Genomic DNA, 23,129 nt, shown 5'->3' with positions numbered 1-23,129 from the left:
GAAGGAATGAAGAGGCGAGAGATCAATAAAATCAAAACAAATGAAGTGATTGTTTATCGTGTAGTAATAAACCAAGGAGGCATTTGCAAAGCCGGTAGGTCTTGGTTGCGAAACCTATTTACTTAGCCAATGTTTATTTTTGTACTTTTGTTAACTGGAATTTGTGACTTAATATTTAACTTCATATACAAAAGAGGTGCTTACAGATAAAAGGTTGAATATCTTACAAACAGAGACTTTGTCTTACATGCATTTTTTGTTTGTTGGATATTTCCTTTAACATCAAATAACAGCCACAAAAATGATGGGGAAAGAAGATACAAAAAAATAACGCCCTAAATAAACCTTCCACGTTGTACCTTGAGACAGCACGAGAAAGGAAAAGAAGACCAACTGCAGGGACAGCCTCTAAACTGAGCAGATTACTACAAGTGGTACCTCAGACAAGGCAGCATGGAGTTTTACTTATCAGAACGTATTCTCGAAAAATCAAAATAGATGATCCAAGAAAAACAGAGAAATGGTTTAATTTCGTTACCAAAAGAAATTGCACCACGTATCACTTCTGGTCAGCTCCTAAACCGTGCATCACCCTCCACAAACAACATCTCGGTGTGCATGCAAGCGAGATATAACTCAGTGAATACATATGTAAATGCGTTTCAGAATGGGGGGATCATTAGAAATGGCTGGGGGACTGGCCGAGTTGTAGTTATCAGGGAAGGGACAGATAGCTATGGGGTCATTGTTGAGCATTGAATGCGACCGGGGATGGGGTAAACCTCTGGTACATGAAGATCCGGGGCTACATGGACCCAGAAATGGGCAACGAAGAGCTGTGGCCCGAAGAGCACCGTTTAGAGACCTTTTCTGAAGCAGAGGAAGATAGTTTTTACTTCATCTTGTCTGTTGTGGCAATGACATCCGCCCTCCTTTTAGGGTGAAACATAAGCACTGTATTTTTTTAATAAGCAAATGTTTATTAATTTTATTATAGAAAACCATAAACCACACAGTGCAAGTGGTCCATGACCCCTCAAAAATTACAGGTACATACATTTTTGACAAGTGAATCATTCCAACCCATAATTACCCCACAGTTTCCCCCTAAATCCTCTTGTGTGTGGGGGGCTCACCTCTCGCTGTCTAAATGGGCTCCTCCATTTTTGCACACCAGCCCACTGCCCCGCGCCAGGCCGACACTATGCACTGTATTTTTATTTAAGGAGTAACTTAAAACCATAAAAACTCGAGAGGAACGTCTGGGAGGAAAAGAATGCGGGGTAAGTGGTGCTAAAGCGGGTAGAGATACGGGGGAGCAACAGAGGAGTGGGGTGAGCTAAAAACATATAAAATGAAATCATGAGAAGGGGTAGAAGGAGCAACAGACAAGTGGAGAGAAGCAATAAGGAGAGCTCGTGGTTAATGAGCGGAAGTGATGGGGGAAGCTGCACACAGGGGAAAGAGAAAGAAAACATGCACTCCCATGTGGTGCTGAAAATACAAATAAATAAAAGGAAAAGTAGTTTCCTGAATGACCTAGGCAGCATCATTAGTGGAAGGATGAAAGCCAACCATTTTTTACACCTGTGAGACCAAAAGGCTCTTGTTTGGGGCAACCACAGAAATAGGGAGAAACACTATTCAATCAAGAGGAGATAACTGAGAGCCAACAAAACCATCCACCCTTGTGATATATTAGGAACAGTAGGTGTGGGTAATAGCTGAGATTTAACAGGAAGTTAAAGCAACTATGAAGTGAACTGCGACAAAGTCTTTAACATAATTTGAATATAATAGGCGGAGAGAAATTAAATAAAATGTAAAACCTGCAGAGGAAGTGCTTAATTTGCTGTGAGCAGCCCTTAACAAAGTTGTGTCCATGCACACTCTGGACGCTTGAAAAGCAATGAAAGGTGGAGAAGCAGAAGTTGAGGTCGCATCATTCCTTTGATGTCAAAAACAATAAAAACAGATATTGCACTCCTGACGATGCCACAACAACAACTTATTTTTCATCAAAATTTGTTGAACGAAACAGAGACAATACTACGGTAAAACGGTGTACATTTGAACATTATAAAGTTCAATACCTCTGTCAAGTTTTTTAAATTACTGATGTATAACAGATGCGTTAAAGCCCTTGGAATGCAAAGTATAGTTAATACTTAGTGGGTATACTTCCAGAGCCACATACGAAACTACATTGGTATATTTAGAATATTTACAAACTTTTATAGAAATCTTGCCTTGGTTTATATTCTAAAATATTACCCAAATTATAATTGCTTTAGAATTTTAATAACTCATAGTGTCGGATTTGGATATATTTTGTATTACCTGTGGGCATGCTTGTGGATGTAGCTGTATGAATGTGTGTTGTATTTTCTTAAATTGTACGTTTTTTAGCATAGGTTTTCTGCATTTCAATGCAACATTGGGAGTCCTGTTAGATCAATGTTTCAATATCTCCTTGATGCGGTATTTATTGGGGGAAATCTTAGATTGGTCTAAGAGAAGCAGTATCTGATCTGAATTCGACTTTCACTTAAAACACAAACAAACTTTCAGAGTTTTCAGAAAGCGCTTAGGCAGGGCCTTTCAAACAGGCCGCTAAGATGGATAGTTAGCCTGACAACTTCCTCCCTACCGTCTCTTCCCCATTGGAGGGTTAACTGCATCAGACCAGAAAATTCATCGAACAAGGCAGCATCATTTATCTGACATGATCTACACCTGAGAAATGGACTGTCCAGGTCAGAGAGCAGCAGGACAGAAGTGACTCAGGCGGGGGACCCCTGTATTAGTTGACAGATGGTCTTTCAGAGCTCCTATCTGACACAATCGACCGAATGCGCTGTAAAGGAACAGAGAAGGCATGTTCTCAGCGCTACGCAAAAACAGGAAAGGAACAATTAAATAAAGATCACTGTTGGAGTAAATCAGTAGATGAAACTAATAACATATCTTCAGTTTCTTTGAAAAGCCCATTGAGTCCTTAGATGTTTTCTACACTTGGAATATATTAGGTAAGATTAGAGTGTTTATAGAGGAATGACGGCCAGGAGGCGTCTAACCAGTTTATGGGATTGGAGATACCTGTATCTTGGATGATACTATGTCTACTGACAAGATTGAATATCAGATGGTTCAAGGTCATCACGTTCCGAAGAAGTGGTTGGTAGTACTTTGGAAGGGGAATTTCTTTACGACGGATACACCTTGGTGTAGTTTTGTGTAATTTGAGTATTGTGGTATTGTTAATTTGTGTTCCTGTCTGTTCGATACAGTGATAAGATTGAATGGCAAACGTACTTTCAGGAAGCACAAAACAACTTGTGATGGAGGACATGTGTGGACAGGTGTTTTTAATAAAGCGTCTGTGCAACGTATTTTGTTATTAAGGGAAGTTCTTCACACCTCTTAAGTATCCCCCCCCCCCCCAAGGTTTGTAATTTTAAATCATCTGAAATAGCATGGTTTGGTATATCGCAGTTAAATGTTATTCATAACGCAGAACCAATTTTGATTGTAAGGAATGCGCACTTTAAAACAATACCATGTGCTTCTTTTTATTGTTTGCTAGGTCTACGAATTTTCCCATTTTTTTTACCACAAGAGTTAATCTGCTAGAGAAAAAGAATATGACTAGTAAAACATGCACACTGCTAAAGCTTTTATTAATGTGCATGTTTCCTTTACAGCAGTTATCGGGGAGAAATGATCCGGCATGCTGCCAGAATACAGAGCGCACAGCTGTAGGCAGGTAAGAAGTTCCAGACAGGCCTGGATGTGTTGATTCCCGTTTGATCCAGTTGAAGCCTTAAATGTCTTTCCCACGAAAGCAAGAGTGTCGAAGTTCTTGTGACTTGCCTGGTGTGAATGAGTATATAGATTACAGTTCTTAATTATTTTAAGGTCAGTGTTTTTCACAAATTGCCTCAAAGTCGATTCAGTAAGTGTTGTAGCACAACAGAGTTACAGCAGAGTGACTTGATATCCGAGTGCTTCTTTGAATAGTGTTTAGGTTTATTTCCCACTCATAGAAAGGATAATCCAGAGGTTCTTGAGAGAACGCTTTAAATGTATACATAGGGGTAAGGTGAATAGGACAGCGGCCTTTTCTTCAGAAACAGTTGTGCCATTGTGACCCTCTCTACCTTACTTACGTATACTTTGTCACTGGCGCTGTTTGCCAATATTTATTAGTGGTTTATGTTGATGTCAGTGTTTTGTTCTGTACCCAACTTTTTTTGTTTTAACTTTATAAAGTGGTATGGCAACATTTTAGGTCTGGTTTGTGCTATATAAAACTGCTAAATAAACACATAATTTGTCCCATTCAGATCTCCAGCTGAGGCAGAGTTAGCTGGACTTGTCGGTGGTCATTTCTTTCAAGGGGTTTTGAACAACTCTCCATTATTGATACTACAACCATGACCGATACAGATTGATTTGACTTGGAGCAAAAGGGAATAGGGCAAAATGCTGGTGATCAATTTGATATCATTCTGCCTAAAGATTTTGGCTGAGATGAAACCGGAAAAGGGGTTCCAAATATTGGCCGTTTGTCCGAGTAGAGCTACTCGTGGTGTATCTCCATACCTATAACGCAAACAATAATTTGCTGTTCTACACAAAGATACCATATTTTGCTAGAAACATAAGCCAATATCCATAATTAATCTTGATGCCAATATTTTAATGAATGTATAGCTAATGAGGATGGAGGAAGGTTATGTCTTATTGGGTGAGCCAAAAGGAAGAGTAATAATTATAAAATGATTTTGGATCAGGGTATGCCTGATTAATTTTCAATGCTTTACAGAAAGCTGATTTGCATATAAAGATCCTACCAAAGGATCCTTTGATGAATAGAGCTAGAATTGTACTTGATTTACTTTTAAACTAATAGAGTGGAGTGTGTGCCAAAATATATTTTATTTTACCAATGCCCCACTCTAGAATTATGTACTTTGTTGTATCTTGACTCCAATGTTGTTCTTGCTCTCTGTGGAACCTTGCTGTGATGTCATTCTACAGAACGTTCGGAGTCAAATCTTCACAGTTGGCTGGGCTGAGCCGCATGCTGGCTGCTCCTGCTGGGGTCTTGATATGGTCTAGATCTGGTCTATTTTACCATCTTGAATAAAGCTACCTGAAACTCATCACTTGTACCTGACTCAATCACTACAAGTTTTTGGCGACGATCCTGAAGAGAACCTGCGTCTGTTACCTCTTCAAAAACCTCAAGCAACATCAGTTTTGGGTGTCTACTCCCCATTTTCTCTACACGTTTCTGCTGTGCCTTCAGTGAGGGTAAGCCTAATCTATTGTGTTCAATTACCACATATCAACGTACGCACTGTCTGGGGAAGAAGTGTGCTACCAAAGTGTCACTGCTACGCAGCCCAAGTCTGTTCCTGCTGTCCCTATAGTGTCTGTTTCAACTGCTGCTCAAGTTTGTTCCTGCTGTCCCTACAGCGTCCGCTTCAGCGGCTGCTCAAGTCAATACATGCTGTCTCTTCAGCGTCTCAACAGCAAGGTAATTGGACTGCCTGAATGGACTGCCTGAATTTGTGTTTCCTGTGCGTAGTGAGATTCTGTCTCACACGTTGTAGGAGAGTAGGGTCTGCTATCCTATGGTCACCCCAATTTTTGCTTTTTGCTTCACTGGTTTTCGACTTACTGAGGCTGTGGGCCTGCTAATCAGACCCCCAGCCTGCTGTTCTCTCTCTAAATTTATAATACATGTGCTATAGGTACATACCACAATTGGAAATGGACTCCTTGTCAGCCCCTGTACCATGCACTATAGGTGCTCAGGGCATAGGTGCCACCAAGGCCTACCAGGGGCTGAAGCATAGCTTTTGCCACCCCTGGCTGGTTCTTAAATTGACACAACTGGCTGATCACTCAGCTGGGGCAAGTGGGTGTAATCACCCCTTGCTTAGATATAGTATACCTATATCTAAACCTATATCTGGACACATATATAGCCTGTGAGTCACTCCTATGGAAGGCCTCATCAATCCTGGAGGCAGAGTGCGTGGTTTTATGTGAGATGGAGCTCTGGCATGAGCTGAGCCTGTCTGCAGCTGTCGGGAACAACTCCCTAAGCTGATCCGGGATAATGCCATACCATATACTCTTAAGCGCCTTATAATCCTCGCGGTTATATAGCAACTTTGGTTTGGCTTTATCAAAACATGTCGTGTAAGGTGTCATACGAATTGGAATACTACCCCCTCGCCAGTTCTGGCGACGGGGGTAGCATTCCACCCTTCTAGAGGGAGAAGACATGTTACTTTACTGAAACGCGGTTGATTTAAAATGAGCCTCAGATCCACAAAATGGATGCCCCTGCCACAGACACGGGTCTGGCCTCCTGCTGCTGACCGAAACCCGGCAGAGGAGGCCTGGACAAAGAGTTTCCTGTCACAGGGCGGTGTGAAACCACCCCAGACAGGAGATAGTGGATTGGAGTAGGGAGGTTTCAAAGAAACCAGACACTGCCTGGGGAGCACAAGGCTGCCCCTTGCAGGATCCGGCCAAACCGGTTCTGGGGCCTCCCAGCCCCTGTCCCAGCGCGGCCAGGATCAAAGGAAAGGGGTGTAACCACCCCCTTCCTGGGTCCCACCCATAGGAGGGGACCTAGCAGGATGTCCAACCCCCTAGATTCGAATAAGAGGGGGAGCAGTCCCAACGGATCAGATCATCCTGAAGAAACATAAGAAACGAAATCTGGACCCTTCGACTTTCTACACGACGTGAGAAGACTGAAGAATCTCCCTTGTGGTCAAGGAGTGACCACCCTGTGCAAACAGGCACCATCCAGCCCTCGACCCTTGCTTTGTTGCAGTTCCCGCCGGAACTCGAGCGACAGAGATCGACGAGATCAAGCTTGCCTGCCTTCTACCTGCCCGATCCACAGTCCCTGCAGAGCTGAGACCCGTGGAGGCGACCGGAAGCGTGGGGCACGCCATCTTGAAAAGGCCACGAGACGCTGACCGTGCAGCCCACGAGTGACCCTCGAAGCTGTACACCGGGGTTTGAGAAGCCCCAGCCCCGAGCTCCACTTGCACCAAAGCTCACCCCTCCACACTCGACGAGTGCTGCGTGGGGCCCTTCTGCTTGTGTGCGCTCGACGCGTTGGCCCGGTCACTTGCCAGCTGGCTTGTGGCCCCTGTGCCGACGAAACTTGAAATACGACTTGCTTTTCTGGTTGCTCCAGATCTGCACCAGCTCCTGTGAAAAGGAGCACCCACTCTGACCCTCCTGGTTCGAGTGATAAGCAATCTCCCGGTTCTGCGTGGATTGCTTTTGCCAAGTGCTGTTTGCTGCAATCTTGAAGCCGACGGTGCTGACGGCGAGAGCCTACGTGGGACAGATCGTGACCTGCTCCTGGACGTCGCAGATGCCCCAGAGCCCACGTGACAGCGGAGAGAAGCCTATCGACAACCGCCTGATTGCGCCCGACATTGCCTGGTTCCGTCCTGGTTCCACCCTGGTCACTGCTGAGTGACCCAGACTCTGTCCCCTCTGCTTTCAGGTACTTTTCTACTTCGATCCACCCTTGGATCGCACCGGACACTCCTGCTTCACAGCGCCTGCAGCTGCAACAGCTTCAAGCACCAAGAACCTGCGTGACAGAACCCGACGCCACTTCGACCCTGTGCACCCACGGCCTGTGGGTGAGGTAACTTTGCAACGCCGGTGTCCTTACACTGGTACACACCTCTAGGGTCTGTGTCTAAAGTTTTGTGTTCCTAGGTTCAGCGGAAGTATCATTTAATTCACTTTATCCAACTTTTACGCACCATTGACTTTACATTGGTGCGCGCCGCACTTTCCGTGCTGCACCCGTCTCCTGTGGGCTACTCCCGACTTCATCATTGCTAGTCCCGACTGCTCCCAGCGAATCTCTAGGCCCTAGGCCTAACCATTGTTCGATAAGTGTTCCTTATACCATTTTTTTAGTATATGGTTTGAGTGGCCACCCGCCCTCATCCATAATTGTGCAACTTTATATGTTTTACTGTGCTTTTGATTTAACGCTTGTGCCCCTTTCCTCATAAAGAGTACTGGGGAGTAATTTAGAAATAAATACATATATTTTTATAAATATATACTTGTGTGGTGTCCTTTCATTTGATTACAGGATTGTATGTGGTAAAACAGCTCGCTTAACACGACCTCTTAAGTTAAGCCTTTAAGGCTGCTTAGTCCATGCTACCACTAGGATAGCTTGTCTACAAGGTTGACTTACAACCTGACATCTTTGGGGTTTGTTTGGACTGATACCCAGTGGTTCCAGAATTGGAAACACTACATATCAGGCCAACTTCTCACATTGGTGTGCAGCGGTGCGGATTTGAGCTTGCTGTTTGTTTTACCATTGCAATCTTTATCAAATTGAAAGATCACATCAAGTACCTCTAGGTACATATAAATCAAAAGCTTAGCATATTAAGTTCTACTGAACTTAGTAGTTGTAGATTAAAGGGATTAGCACACCCTGACTACAACTCACTAGCAAGGTACAGTAGGAAACCACTTAGTGTAGGTAAGTGCACCACTTACACCTCACTAGCAGTCATGTCTGATACAGGTAGACCCTCAGGCTCTGCTCCTGTAGAAGTTGATCCTATAGGGACAACATCCAGATATGACAACCTTAGCCACAAAGACCTGAGTGCCTTGTGCACAGCCAGGGGGCTAAAAAAGGGCAGAGGCCCTACCATTCCTTCCCTAATAGCTCTCCTAGAAAAGGATGACCTAGATAAGGTGAGTCAGGCTCCCTTAGAATCAGGTGAAGGGATAAACTCCCCTGAGAATGAGAATCTTCCAGAAGAAGAGGAGGAGGAAGAGGAAGAGGAAGGCTCTGATGTAGAAGAGCCTGAAGATCAGGATCAGAGGGGAAACCAGGTACAGGTTGCCAGGCTTAACCAGGCCAACTTGGACCTACATGGGAATGGAGAGGGCCAGCACCTCCCCAGATCTCATAACCACATTCTCCCAGGTAATAGGAGGGAGAGATCTCTATCAAGGGACTCTCACCTTTCTAGTGCCTCAAGAGAATCTCAAAGAGGGATGACTTCCTCCCAGAGAAAAGAGCATAGGGCCAGGATGAGGGCTGTCCAACTCCAAATAGAAAGGGAAGAGGTAGCCTTGGCTCAAGCTAAACTTGCTTTAGCAAGAGAAAGAAAATTGTGTGGCTTAGATGCCACTGGTGGCAGCAAAGTTCCTAAAGACAGGGCCTATGACAATAGAAACCTGACAAAAATTGTGCCCCCCTACAAGGAAGGGGATGATATCCACAAATGGATGACTGCTCTTGAGAGGGCCTGCATGGTACAGCAGGTCCCTGAGGATCAGTGGGCAGCAATTTTATGGTACTCCTTTTCTGAGAAAGGGAGGGACAGGCTCCTCACTGTTAGACCTGAGGATGCCAAAAACTACTCTGTTCTGAAGAGTGCTCTTATTGAAGGGTTTGGCCTAACCACTGAGCAATACAGGTTGTTGTTCAGAGACACCCAAAAAGCACAGACTCAGGACTGGACTGATTTTGTAGATTGTGCCACTAAGGCTCTGGAGGGTTGGCTGCAGGGAAGTAAAGTTTCAGACTATACAGGATTGTACAATCTTATGATGAGAGAACAGATCCTTAATAACTGTCAGAACCAGCTGTTGCATCAATACCTTGTTGACTCTGATTTGACCTCTCCCCAAGAATTGGGAAAGAAGGCAGACAAATGGGTCAGAACAAGGATTAAGCAGAAAAACCAGAACCAAGGTGACCAGAAGAAAACAGACCAGAAGGGTGGGAATCAGAAAGATAAAGAAAAGGACCAGAAGTCTTCAGGCCCCCAAACTAGCAATAAGGAGGGGGGTTCCCAAAATGGAAACAAGAAAAAGAAGAATGATGGCCCAAAGAAACCTTGGTGTAATACCTGCAAATCAGTTTCACACTGGGGCAGTGAATGCACTAAGAAAAATCCAGTCCCCACCACTGCAGCTCCTAAAGCACCTGCACCCCCTAGTACAGTTAACAGTGGTGGTACACAGCCAAAGGGTTTAGTAGGGTTGACCCTGGGTACTGAGGTGGAATCTGGCCTAGTCAGAATCCCCACACAGGCAGTTCTCCTATATGATGTGGACTTATCTTTGCCCACTGCAGTAAGCCCCAGTAACCTGGGCAAATATAGGCAGACTCCCTTAATTAATGAGAAACTGGCTCAGGCCTACAGGGACACTTGTGCCAGTGTCACAATGGTGACACCTGGCTTTGTGGATCCTGGACAGATTGTACTAGGTGAAAGTTACCTAGTGACCAATGCAAGCAACTCCACTACTTCCCATAGTGTGGCTGTTGTGAACTTCTCCTGGGGAGGGGTAGATGGCCTAAAGAAAGTTGTTGTGAGTGCAGACCTCCCAGTAGACTGTCTGTTAGGCAATGATCTTGAAAGCTCAGTTTGGTCAGAAGTGGAGTACAGGACTCATGCAGAAATGCTAGGGATTTCAGCTCATGTCCTTGCAGTGACAAGGTCTCAGGCTAAGAAGTGCCTTCCTGAACCAGTGGTGGATCTTGAAACAATAGACCAACCACAACCCAAGAGGAGGAGCAAGAGGGTTAAGGCTGTGCCTTCCCACTTGCCCCAGGTTGAGGATCAAGTTTCACAGGAAACTGATTCTGCAGTCCAAGAGGAGACTGTCTCAGATGAGCTTGAACCTGAACAGGTTGAGTTTCTGGGGACAGGGGGACCCTCAAGGGCAGACCTGGGGCAGGCTCAATTAGATTGCCCTTCACTTGAACCCCTCAGACAGCAAGCTGCTGCTGAGGCTGCAGGGAATGCTCAAGGTACCCATAAGGTGTATTGGGATGAAGGGCTCCTTTATTCAGAGGCTAGAGACCCCAAGCCTGGCACAACCAGGAGGTTGGTCATACCTTTGAAGTTTAGGGGCTTCCTTCTTACCTTGGCCCATGATATTCCCCTTGCAGGACACTTAGGCCAGAATAAGACTTGGGACAGGCTTGTTCCACACTTTCACTGGCCTCACATGTCAGAAAATGTCAAGGAGTTTTGTCGCTCCTGTGTCACTTGCCAAGCCAGTGGTAAGTCAGGTGGCACAACAAAGGCCCCCCTGATACCACTACCTGTGGTGGGGGTACCCTTTGAAAGAGTTGGAATAGACATTGTGGGTCCCATGGATCCTCAAACAGCATCTGGGCACAGATTTATACTGGTGGTAGTGGATCATGCCACCAGGTACCCAGAGGCAATTCCCCTGAGGACCACCACAGCTCCTGTGGTGGCAAAAGCCCTCATTGCAGTTTTCTCAAGAGTGGGCTTTCCAAAGGAGGTTCTTTCAGACAGAGGTACTAACTTTATGTCTGGATACTTAAAAGCAATGTGGAAAGAGTGTGGAGTAAACTACAAGTTTACCACACCCTACCATCCACAGTGCAATGGGCTTGTGGAAAGGTTCAACAAGACCCTAAAGGGAATGATAAAAGGTTTACCAGAGAAGCTCAGGCGGAAATGGGACATCCTTTTACCCTGCTTGCTCTTTGCTTACAGAGAGGTCCCACAGAAGGGGGTTGGCTACAGCCCTTTTGAACTTTTGTTTGGCCACCCTGTAAGAGGTCCATTGAGTTTGGTGAAGGAAGGATGGGAGTTACCTCTCAAAAAGCCTAAACTAGACATTGTGGACTATGTACTTGGCCTCCGCTCCAGGATGGCTGAATACATGGAGAGAGCATCCAAAAACCTTGAGGCAAGTCAGGAATTACAGAAAGCCTGGCATGACCAAAAGGCTGTCATGGTTGAGTTCCAGCCAGGACAGAAGGTGTGGGTGTTGGACCCAGTGGGGCCAGCAGCTCTCCAGGACAAATGGACTGGACCCTACCCTATCATTGAAAAGAAGGGAGAAGTCACCTACTTGGTTGACTTTGGTACCCCTAGGAGCCCCCACAGGGTGCTCCATGTAAACAGATTGAAAGCATTTGTTGACAGGGAGGACATGAGTCTCCTCATGGCCACAGATGGGGAACAGGAGGAAGAGAGTGACCCTCTCCCAGACCTGCTTTCCCAGAACCCTGATGATGGTTCAGTTGATGGAGTAGCCTTGGCAGGCAGCCTCACTGAGCAGCAACAGGTGGACTGCAGACAGGTGTTGCAGGCCCACAGACAATTGTTTTCACTCACACCCAGTCAGACTAACTGGTGCACCCATGAGGTGGACACTGGTGACAATCTGCCTGTGAAGAATAAGATCTACAGGCAACCTGACCATGTCAGGGATTGTATAAAGGCTGAGGTGCAAAAGATGTTGGAGCTTGGAGTGATTGAGCCATCAGAGAGCCCATGGGCTAGCCCAGTGGTCCTTGTGCCAAAACCTCATACCAAAGATGGGAAGAGAGAGATGAGGTTTTGTGTGGACTACATAGGTCTCAATGCTGTCACTAGGACAGATGCTCATCCCATTCCAAGAGCAGATGAGCTCATTGATAAATTGGCTTCTGCCAAGTTTCTGAGCACATTTGATTTGACAGCTGGCTACTGGCAAATCAGACTAGCTGAGGAGTCAAAAGCCAAAACAGCATTTTCGACCCCTAGTGGACATTATCAGTTTGTGGTAATGCCCTTTGGCTTGAAGAATGCACCTGCCACTTTCCAAAGGTTGGTGAACCAAGTCCTTGCTGGGTTGGATGACTTTTGTGCAGCATATCTAGATGATATTGCTGTCTTTAGCTCCACCTGGGAGGATCACCTGATCCACCTGAAGAAGGTTCTGGAGGCCCTGCAAAAGGCAGGCCTGACTATCAAGGCTACTAAGTGCCAGATAGGGCAGAGCAAGGTTGTGTACTTGGGCCACCTAGTAGGTGGGGGTCAAGTTCAACCACTGGAGAGCAAGATCCAGACCATACAGGACTGGGCTCCTCCAACTACCCAGACACAAGTCAGAGCCTTCTTGGGCCTGACTGGGTATTACAGAAAATTTGTAAAGAACTATGGGTCCATTGTGACACCATTGAATGACTTGACATCCAAGAAGATGCCCAAAAAGGTTCAGTGGACAGTTAGCTGTCAAAAGGCATTTGATGACCTGAAGAAGGCCATGTGCTCTGCACCTATCCTGAAGAGTCCTGACTACTCCAAACAGTTCATTGTACAGACAGATGCTTCTGAGTTGGGGGTGGGAGCTGTGCTTTCACAACTTAATCAAGATGGTCAAGACCAGCCCATCGCTTTTATTAGCAGAAGGCTGACCCCCAGGGAGAAACGTTGGTCAGCTATTGAGAGGGAGGCCTTTGCTGTGGTTTGGGCCCTGAAGAAGTTGAGGCCATACTTGTTTGGTACTCACTTCCTAATTCAGACAGACCATAAGCCCCTCTTGTGGCTAAATCAGATGAAGGGTGAAAATCCCAAACTGCTCAGGTGGTCCATTTCCCTACAGGGGATGGACTTTACAGTGGAGCACCGCCCCGGGAATGACCATGGTAATGCAGATGGTCTCTCCAGGTACTTCCACTTAGAACATGAAGACTTATCTGGTCAAGGTTAAGTTTAATGTCCCTGCGTTTGGGGGGGGGGGTTATGTAGGAGAGTAGGGTCTGCTATCCTATGGTCACCCCAATTTTTGCTTTTTGCTTCACTGGTTTTCGACTTACTGAGGCTGTGGGCCTGCTAATCAGACCCCCAGCCTGCTGTTCTCTCTCTAAATTTATAATACATGTGCTATAGGTACATACCACAATTGGAAATGGACTCCTTGTCAGCCCCTGTACCATGCACTATAGGTGCTCAGGGCATAGGTGCCACCAAGGCCTACCAGGGGCTGAAGCATAGCTTTTGCCACCCCTGGCTGGTTCTTAAATTGACACAACTGGCTGATCACTCAGCTGGGGCAAGTGGGTGTAATCACCCCTTGCTTAGATATAGTATACCTATATCTAAACCTATATCTGGACACATATATAGCCTGTGAGTCACTCCTATGGAAGGCCTCATCAATCCTGGAGGCAGAGTGCGTGGTTTTATGTGAGATGGAGCTCTGGCATGAGCTGAGCCTGTCTGCAGCTGTCGGGAACAACTCCCTAAGCTGATCCGGGATAATGCCATACCATATACTCTTAAGCGCCTTATAATCCTCGCGGTTATATAGCAACTTTGGTTTGGCTTTATCAAAACATGTCATGTAAGGTGTCATACGAATTGGAATACTACCCCCTCGCCAGTTCTGGCGACGGGGGTAGCATTCCACCCTTCTAGAGGGAGAAGACATGTTACTTTACTGAAACGCGGTTGATTTAAAATGAGCCTCAGATCCACAAAATGGATGCCCCTGCCACAGACACGGGTCTGGCCTCCTGCTGCTGACCGAAACCCGGCAGAGGAGGCCTGGACAAAGAGTTTCCTGTCACAGGGCGGTGTCAAACCACCCCAGACAGGAGATAGTGGATTGGAGTAGGGAGGTTTCAAAGAAACCAGACACTGCCTGGGGAGCACAAGGCTGCCCCTTGCAGGATCCGGCCAAACCGGTTCTGGGGCCTCCCAGCCCCTGTCCCAGCGCGGCCAGGATCAAAGGAAAGGGGTGTAACCACCCCCTTCCTGGGTCCCACCCATAGGAGGGGACCTAGCAGGATGTCCAACCCCCTAGATTCGAATAAGAGGGGGAGCAGTCCCAACGGATCAGATCATCCTGAAGAAACATAAGAAACGAAATCTGGACCCTTCGACTTTCTACACGACGTGAGAAGACTGAAGAATCTCCCTTGTGGTCAAGGAGTGACCACCCTGTGCAAACAGGCACCATCCAGCCCTCGACCCTTGCTTTGTTGCAGTTCCCGCCGGAACTCGAGCGACAGAGATCGACGAGATCAAGCTTGCCTGCCTTCTACCTGCCCGATCCACAGTCCCTGCAGAGCTGAGACCCGTGGAGGCGACCGGAAGCGTGGGGCACGCCATCTTGAAAAGGCCACGAGACGCTGACCGTGCAGCCCACGAGTGACCCTCGAAGCTGTACACCGGGATTTGAGAAGCCCCAGCCCCGAGCTCCACTTGCACCAAAGCTCACCCCTCCACACTCGACGAGTGCTGCGTGGGGCCCTTCTGCTTGTGTGCGCTCGACGCGTTGGCCCGGTCACTTGCCAGCTGGCTTGTGGCCCCTGTGCCGACGAAACTTGAAATACGACTTGCTTTTCTGGTTGCTCCAGATCTGCACCAGCTCCTGTGAAAAGGAGCACCCACTCTGACCCTCCTGGTTCGAGTGATAAGCAATCTCCCGGTTCTGCGTGGATTGCTTTTGCCAAGTGCTGTTTGCTGCAATCTTGAAGCCGACGGTGCTGACGGCGAGAGCCTACGTGGGACAGATCGTGACCTGCTCCTGGACGTCGCAGATGCCCCAGAGCCCACGTGACAGCGGAGAGAAGCCTATCGACAACCGCCTGATTGCGCCCGACATTGCCTGGTTCCGTCCTGGTTCCACCCTGGTCACTGCTGAGTGACCCAGACTCTGTCCCCTCTGCTTTCAGGTACTTTTCTACTTCGATCCACCCTTGGATCGCACCGGACACTCCTGCTTCACAGCGCCTGCAGCTGCAACAGCTTCAAGCACCAAGAACCTGCGTGACAGAACCCGACGCCACTTCGACCCTGTGCACCCACGGCCTGTGGGTGAGGTAACTTTGCAACGCCGGTGTCCTTACACTGGTACACACCTCTAGGGTCTGTGTCTAAAGTTTTGTGTTCCTAGGTTCAGCGGAAGTATCATTTAATTCACTTTATCCAACTTTTACGCACCATTGACTTTACATTGGTGCGCGCCGCACTTTCCGTGCTGCACCCGTCTCCTGTGGGCTACTCCCGACTTCATCATTGCTAGTCCCGACTGCTCCCAGCGAATCTCTAGGCCCTAGGCCTAACCATTGTTCGATAAGTGTTCCTTATACCATTTTTTTAGTATATGGTTTGAGTGGCCACCCGCCCTCATCCATAATTGTGCAACTTTATATGTTTTACTGTGCTTTTGATTTAACGCTTGTGCCCCTTTCCTCATAAAGAGTACTGGGGAGTAATTTAGAAATAAATACATATATTTTTATAAATATATACTTGTGTGGTGTCCTTTCATTTGATTACAGGATTGTATGTGGTAAAACAGCTCGCTTAACACGACCTCTTAAGTTAAGCCTTTAAGGCTGCTTAGTCCATGCTACCACTAGGATAGCTTGTCTACAAGGTTGACTTACAACCTGACATCTTTGGGGTTTGTTTGGACTGATACCCAGTGGTTCCAGAATTGGAAACACTACATATCAGGCCAACTTCTCACACACGTTCAATTTCGTTCGGGACAATTTTAATATATACACAGTGACTCTCACATTCTACAATGTTAAACTGCCTTGACGATCTACGTAATTAGTCTGCCTGAATTTGTGTCTCCCGTGCGCACTCTTGTGCTTCTGTCCGGCGCAAACCAGTTTAATTTCACGTTCACCAAGACATCAAAGGGAGAAGTGATGACTGTCAGAGTGTTCATTGTGCCACACGAATTCCGAGCTGTACAGGAATCTGTTTACTCGAACAGTACTTGTACACACTGATTAAAGTGTGCTCGCAACTTGCATCTATTCCACATGTGGCGGCGCTGGAAACCTTCTACAAAGTACATTCACTATTGAGAGGTGAGGCCTCTCTTTGTCCCTGATTGTTGGTGCCCCTCTGAGACATATAGAACCTCGGTTTTACCAACCGGTGTGTTGTGTTTCAAAGAATGTCTTGCGCGCCTGGTGCAGAGCGCGCGCTTACCTCCACCTTCTCCACCGTGCCTGTGACGTCCTCCGTCTTCCCTGCGACATGCTGTTTGGTGTTCCCTGCTTGCACGGACGTGCCGTGAGCCTCTCGGCACGGCGTGATGTAGCGTGCCGCCATCTTGGAGTTGCAAAGAAGACAATGGTCCTTGACAAAGAAATTGACGGTTACAATAATTATAGGCAACACTGTGCACTATAATGACCACAGAAAAGTCCAGCCGGACTTATAATTTATTCAATAGCTAAGTATATTAAATATGAAGAAAACAGTAAAACAGTGGGACACAATCCTGTATCCACAATGCTATACATACATTAAAACAATACAAACATATAGGGTGTTTCAGGCATGTAAAAAAGTGGAGCAAGAAGGAGAAACTCTACAATGCACTTGCTTCACATATGTGGGGAACAAAACAAATTAAGGCACATAATAGTGAACTAGTGTTAAGCCCACATATCATGTCGACGGCGTTTCGATCCAGTCAGAGGTAGAGGATCATCATCAGGACAACCATTGTCTGCCTGAAATAAAGCCTGTAAGAACATAGACAAGGGGAACATATAACAAAGAGTTAACCTTCCGTGTAACACTAGAATTATTCTAAGTTCGGAATCATTCCATGCTCTTAAGGTGTTACTAGATCATTCCTGTGAGGGAAGTGTCACGCAACCTGTGTTGAGCAGCCACGGCGCAGTGTGTTCACTACATGCGAATGGGACAATTTTGTGAGGTCGTGGTAGGTTTATTGCATGTGTCTATCGCATACCAGGTGAGTAGGTGAGTGGCAAGGGAGTGGTTCTGTGATAGGCTTATTACATGTGTCTATCGCATGCCTGGTGAGTGGTAAGGGAGGAATTGATGGGGGAATAATTACATCAGCGCGAGAACGGCAGGTCTACTGCGCTGTGTCCGGTTGGAGTTGGCACAGGATGCTGTTGTACGCTACAATTTGCCAACCACGTCTATTTAATATGGCGTCTCAATGAAGTTTTCTTGAGATTGTTGAGGAACTTACAACCACTTCCGCCTGTCTGGGGTGGAAACTACTGGCACCTGGCACTGGCAGCCTCTGCTTTTCGAGTACAGCCACAATGTTTGCTGCTTTTCTCCGATGCTCCGTTTTTCATCTTAATGGTCCGGTAAGGCTACACTGACTTTGTAGTTATTTTGGATGTCATCTGCAGATCCTTGTTATAAGTCTGAAGTGTGAAGATTTCCGCTGCCTTGACTCTGCTTCTTTACATTTTGGTTTGCTGAGTTGCTACCTGTCTAGCTGCCCGGCATTAGTCTACTCTTGTGGTCGTTTCACCTATTGTAGTTGCCAAGTTTACAGCTTGGTTTGCCTTTACATTACAGGTTGCTGTTGGGCGCACAAGTTGGGGATGTGCCCAGTGTGCCACCACTCGCGCTACTCTCTGGTGAGGTATCGCTCACCAGCCTGGTTAGTGGGTTTTACTAATCGTGTCATATGTATGCAGAATTTTGCTTTGCTTGGAATCTATGTAAAAAAATGTCATGTTTTTCCTTATATGCGTTTGTATTCTACTGTTTAGGTTCCCTTACCTAAGGGATGCATACTACTATTTTTGCTTTTAATGCATTTCCCATTTACGGAACCAGTTGGGTTACGGTATCTTAAACCTGTCCAGTTTAGTGTCTAATGTCACATATACAGCACATTTTGTCTTAGTGATGTACATCACAGAATCACGGTTTTTGTCCCATTTTTACACATCACTGGAGCACACAACGTTTTTGCCTCTATGCGAGGATGTCTTTACTCTAAGTATAAAGTTACCTCGCACAGTGCACAACGCTTTTTTCCTCCACACGAGGTGTCGCACAGGTTCCAGTCACGTTGCTACAGTGCACTACTTGTGCACAAGTTTTTACCTCCAATTGAGGTCTCGCATGAGTTTTATTCCATTCGTTCAGTGCACATTGTCTGTACCTCTCCACGAGGTGCGTCCTTATGCAAGAGTTTCAGTCCTGTTCGCATTATTATATGGGTTCCTATCCAATCTGTTTGCTTCGTACACGTCTCACATGTGCCCAACTTTATTCTGTCTTCCTCCTGGGAGCTATGCAAGGGTTTGAGTCCTTTTCGCATTATAATATGTGTCCCTATCCATATTTGTTTCTTGACATCACTCAACCTCTCTGCATTATTATATGGGTTCCTGTCTATTCCTTATCGTTTAAGTGTTTGTTTTCGGTTTATAGTCCTCCTGAACCTTGCATATCGGTATGTTGTTATATAATTGAGCTATCTACATTGTTATCTTTACATTATATTTTTAATTTTGTATTGATCATGGTGTTTCTCTTGGGTGAGGATTATTCTTATACTTTTCCTCATCTTCCTTGTTTTCTTTCTTCATTTCTGTTCTCTTGGTGATGTCTTCTTCTGGTATCTCGTAGGGATTCTTAGCTTTCCTCGGGTTTTCTCCTGTGTTTCTTTTCTCTGTGTTTTTCATTTTCTGTACTCCTTAGTTTTCTTGTTTCATTCCTCTTCTGCCTTCTTACATTCCTGTTCTGGCAGGTGGGTATGTTTTGGGGCAGTTATTCGTGGTTCTTTTTCTTCTTTCTTCTTTTCTCTGACAATGTTATTTTGTCTTTTTTTCTGGTATGTACAGAAGGGAGGACGGTTCTTATATCTTGGTTTGCCTCTCTGGTTCTTATATCTTGGTTTGCCTCTATTCTTTGCTTCTCTATTCCTTTTCTGATGCTCTCTTCTTTCTATGGTTACTTGTTTCTAATTTCCTCCGTTTCTCCTCATCGTTGGTTCTTCTTTCTTGTTGTTTCATTTATATATAGAAGAAAGAGGGATATGCTGTATCTTGACTCCAATGTTATTCTTGCTCTCTGTGGAACCTTGCTGTGAAGTCATTCTACAGAATGTTAGGAGTCAAATCTTCACAGTTGGCTGGGCTGAGCAGCATGCTGGCTGCTCCTGGTGGGGTCTTGATATGGTCTAGATCTGGTCTATTGTACCATCTAAATAAAGCTACCGGAAACTCATCACTTGTACCTGACTCAATCACAACATACTCATTACAGTATTTCTCTCAAAATGACTACTGGAAGCATTTTGAAAACTATTTTTTCCCTTGCTCAATGTTTAATGTTAATGAGATCCCAGATTAGAGATGACCTCTTCATTAGTGAAATGCCCCTGCTGCGCCGGTTAAAACAAGGACACTTCCTGTCTTCACGGCCCCATACTTTATTGGCTCTTGCCTTTTGTTTCTGGTGGTGCCACTTCCACGACCGAAGCCGTCGTGTTCACATTCTTCCCAAAAATCGCCTCTGCTGCACTGTGGGTGTAAATATGGCAGAAGAGAACTACCAATACCATGGAACACTGCACAACTAAAGCGGAAATGGATTCGCTCACTACTAAAGTCGAAGCGAATAACAAACTTCATCGACGCCAGCTGATCCCTCATTTCATCACCAAGCCCAAGAAGGAGGAACGCACAGCTCTGAAACGCGTAGGCTTTCGGACTGTAACAACGTGTGGAGAGACCATCTTCAAATTTGCAATAAAGTGTTTATTCACTTACTATATATATATATATATATATATATATATATATATATATATATATATATATAGTATTTCTATAAAGCTATCATAACAAAAAGGCAGTGGAGAGCTGTACATGGTCAAAGTCAGCATGAAGTCAGTTAATGAGAGGAGAGGAAACAGCCATGGATGGTTAATGCACTGTGATGTAGTGTTTTTTAAAGAGGTGGGTCTTCAACTCTGTCTTATATTGGAGCAGGGTTGAGCAGGGTTGGGTGATAAAATTCCAGATCCTGGATGCATAGATAGAAAAGGCCTGCTCACTTGTTTTTTTCTTTTTCGCAATTCTTAATCAGCGGTCTGATGGTGACCTGGCTGCAGGTGCGTGGAAATTCACCAGAGGTGATGATCTTGCCTGCAGGATAAGCCGGGCGCTGGTAGTAACTGCCTTGTAAATTATGCATCTGGCTTCGAAGATGGTGCAGGCTAGCAAGGGGATCTAATAAAGTTCCAGCAGCATCAGGTGATGTGATAATGGTACTTTAGGCCCTGGATGAGAAATGCTGCAGCATTGTATGATGCCTTTAAGGGGGTGCCAGTGTGGAGTCTTGGAGGCCATGGAGTAGGGCATGGTCACCATCCAGATGTGAGATTACGAGGGTTTGAACAGTAGTTTAATATTTAATAGGTCTCAATTAATAGTATTTTGGAAGAGTGAAAAATTTTGGTCAGTTTCTAGTGAGTGTTGGTGAATGCTTTAATAGTGGTATGAATTTACAATGTTATGGAGTGGTGTAAAGGTCCTTGTTAGAGATGGTTGATTTAGTAGAGGAAGATATCGTCTTCTGCACTTACCTTTAACGCCTTGGGCGCGGCCGCGATTCTGTGCGGCCGTTTTTTAAGAGTGGGCGGGTTCATGACGGCCCCCAGCCGTCATCAGCACACTAGCACTGTGATGCATGCAAGGGGTTAAGAAGCTTATGATGTTGGGCGACAATTTTATTGGTAAGGGTTGGAATGAGTGCCAAGCTTTGGCAACGTAATGTTCTTTATTTGGTGTTAGCAGTTCTTAGATCTTTCACCGCTTTAATGGATATTGATCTGCTGCACCTGTGTTCTGCCTAAAGGATATATCTCTTGTCACCAATCTGTTCCTGGTTGTAGAAGGCTGTGGGATTGGGGCGGGTGCTTGAGAGTAGTGCAGAAGGCAGGAATGACTTTGTGATCAGACCATTCTATAGGTAAAGAGTCTAAGTATGTCAAAGAAAAAAAACAGTGCACATGACTTGGTCCAAATTTTTAGCTTTGCAGTGAAAGGCTATAGGGTGAAGAATGTTTTGTGGTATTTGCAATGGACTACAGGTATGTTGAAATGACAGATTATATTTGTGTGAGAGATGTTAGTTGTAGAAAATAGATCAGAGAAATTGAACAAGAAATGTTTGTCATATATTGGAGGGAGATCTAGCATATGAAATGTGATGGAATGAGTGAACAAGAAGAAAGGTATGTTTTTGATGATTGTGAGATGCAGAGTTTTTCTGTGGATGATGGAATGAATGCCAACTGATTTGCCGTTCATGGAAGATTGGGTCTTAAACATATTTCTGGGATGAAGGGGCTATACAGCTTGTGATATGAGGGCTGCTATGTATGATGTGTGCCCGTGAGCCATGTTCACATTCATGAGCAAAAGTAAGCAGAGTGATGTTAGGACAGATGTGTGATGGAGAAGTGTGTGCTGTTTATGTGGATAAGATTGCTGAGTGTAGCCTACTAAGGTGTTTAAGATGGGTGAGTTTGAATTTGTTGAAGGAAAGGGAAGGGATGAGTAGCAGATGGTAACAGGCTTGCTGTGTTTCCCATGCAGTACTGAAGCAGCATTGTACCTGCATTCCTTCCAGGCTTGAATGAGTCAAACAGGGAAGTTGACTGAAGGAGTCACCCTTTGCTATGACTACTAATCACTTAAAAATGCTGGGGATGGACCTTGTTGCTTTCTTTAAGCAGCTGTCAAAATTGCCAGTGAATCGAGCACGTAAAAGAGATAAAAATAAAGAAAAGGCATGATTTGATTCGTACCGTGTTGACTTAAAACTAAATGAAGCATATGTAAAAAGAACTTTATAGATGCTATAGATTTCGGATTGGGAGATTGGGGTTGGATCATTTGAAGCACAATCTGTAATCTCTGGATAACTAATAAAGTTATGAAGGGAGGAAAGATAGAGAAAAAAGATTGAAAAGTAGGTGAGAGTGTAACCCCAATCAAACACACTGCTATCAAATCGCAGACCGGTCTAGAAAACCACTGGGGTGCAAAAGGGCAGCTTTTTATGATATCTGTGAGAGACCGTAAAACCCGAGCCATTATACATTTTTAGGACATCCGTTTGAGATAAAGTGGCATATTATTAATCTGAATGGTCAAATGCACACAATTGGTGGTTAGCCTGAAAACATGAAATGGTGTCAGTCTTTGTACATACTGACTAGATAAAAAAATGATGGAAGCGAACTTTCAGCTGATCATCACATAATTGAAATCTGGGACATATTATGGGTAAAAGGCGACATGTATCTATTTAGTACTCACTTAAGCAATATACCATTTCAAAGTAATAATCACATCATGACATCCTACTAAACATGACTGTGTGACATGTACCTACAGTGAGATAAGAGATGGGAGACACACTCGGGGCTTACTGCTTAGCCTCACTTGGCGCACTCAGTATAGTTAGCCTCCCATTGGTTTAAGAGAGCAGGGCCGG

At 45.4% G+C, this 23,129-nt stretch overlaps 1 protein-coding gene across 2 annotated transcripts in view; it reads left to right on the top strand.

The window, feature by feature from the left end:
* Window positions 1-23,129, top strand: part of LIFR (LIF receptor subunit alpha) — a 611,573-nt gene that overhangs the window by 178,038 nt on the left and 410,406 nt on the right. For both annotated transcript variants that reach the window (XM_086960553.1, XM_086960554.1), the window contains exon 2: window positions 3,705-3,766. The gene's annotated coding sequence lies outside the window, so the exon portion shown is untranslated. The remainder of the gene's footprint in view (window positions 1-3,704; window positions 3,767-23,129) is intronic.

Source organism: Lissotriton vulgaris, chromosome 3_1 (assembly GCF_964263255.1).
Source record: "Lissotriton vulgaris chromosome 3_1, aLisVul1.2, whole genome shotgun sequence".
Lineage (NCBI taxonomy): Eukaryota > Metazoa > Chordata > Amphibia > Caudata > Salamandridae > Lissotriton > Lissotriton vulgaris.
Note: the sequence above shows the minus strand (reverse complement) of the source record. Positions and strands in the feature narration are given on the sequence as shown.